Source organism: Aplysia californica, unplaced genomic scaffold, assembly GCF_000002075.1.
Source record: "Aplysia californica isolate F4 #8 unplaced genomic scaffold, AplCal3.0 scaffold00939, whole genome shotgun sequence".
Taxonomy (NCBI): Eukaryota; Metazoa; Mollusca; class Gastropoda; order Aplysiida; family Aplysiidae; genus Aplysia; species Aplysia californica.
This window is the reverse complement of record NW_004798209.1, coordinates 196,188-197,637: the sequence shown is the minus strand read 5'-3', so window position 1 is coordinate 197,637 and position 1,450 is coordinate 196,188.

Here is a 1,450-nt window from a genome sequence, read left to right as displayed (position 1 = left end):
ATATACATACGACGTGTTATTGAATGCCTTTTTAAGTTTCAGATGAGGCAGAAACAATTGAAAACTCTGTATGAATAACGAAGTTATTATGCTTCCTATTTAATCAAATAGGGCCCCGAATCAGAGTGTTTCCAATCGTTGTTTGATTATTATACCAGCATATTATTCACCTCGCCTCGCCTTAGCCTTGATAGAGCAAAAAATCTAGACCTTAACTCTGACAGTACGTGGCGGGTAGGCTAAATAAAAACAAAAAGCAAACCCGATGTTCTTAAATCTGACCAGAGCACGCCAGAGGTCATATTTTGGCACATTCAGACCCACTTTACATAGATCACAAACACAAATTTGCATAATATTTCACAGTATGCATACGACGTGTAACGTCTTGTTGAAATCCTTTTAAAGCTTCAGATGAAGAAAAACAATTGAAAAAAATCTGAATGAATAACAAAGTTATTACACTCCTAGTTTTAAAAGTGCCCCAAATCAGAGTGTTTCCAATTGTTGTTTGATTATTATACCAGCATATTATTCGTCTCGCCTCGCCTCACCCTTGATAGAGCAAGAAATGTAGACCTTAACCCTGGAAGACCGTAGCATGTACAACCCCCCCCCCCAAAAAAAAACAAACAAAAAAAACAACAACAAACCCCCCCCCCCCATGCTATTACGTTTGACCAGCAGCAAGCCAAAAGCGATGTAGCGGCATATTGAATGAGAACCATTATACACGGATCACAAACACACATTTGCATCATATTTCATCGTATATAGACCTCTTTACGTGTAGTTGCTTGCATTTTTAAGTTTCAGATGAAAGAAAAATAGAAGTGAAAAATCTGTACGAATAATCTAGTTATTAATTATGCTTCTTTTTGAAAGTGCCCAAAATTAGAGCGTCGAGGAAACTCAGCATGTAGACCGTTTGTTTACTTTTTGTTAAGTGAGAGTTTTACGGCACTTGCAACCCAAGTCGTCCATATAATCTATACATATTATATTAATTGTGGAAGTTCGTCACTTTAGACGCCTAAAACATCGGAACAACTTAACTTTTGAATTTGAAAAAAGTAACGGTGGTTGTGAATCATTTAAAGGGTGCACAGTTTTATTGAGGAGCCTGAAGTCACTGTAGTTTAATTTTCAGTTTGTCATTAGTTTCGTTTAGATTTAATCTTGGAAAAGTCCGTTTTCTACGACACCATTGTAAACAGGTGAGGCTTCCGTTCACAATGAGTGGGTGCACTGATCCCACAATGACTTGACGATCGATTCTTTTGAGTTCGTTCATCGAAAGGGAAACCCAGCTACAGTAGTTTTATATAAGTGCCGATGATTTGAGGTATTACTAGGGAGTAACAAACACCAAAAAAAGAAGGAGGAAAGAGAAGGAAGGTAAATGTTTGATGGGATAGAAGAAGCGAACCACACCACAGCGCTACCCCCC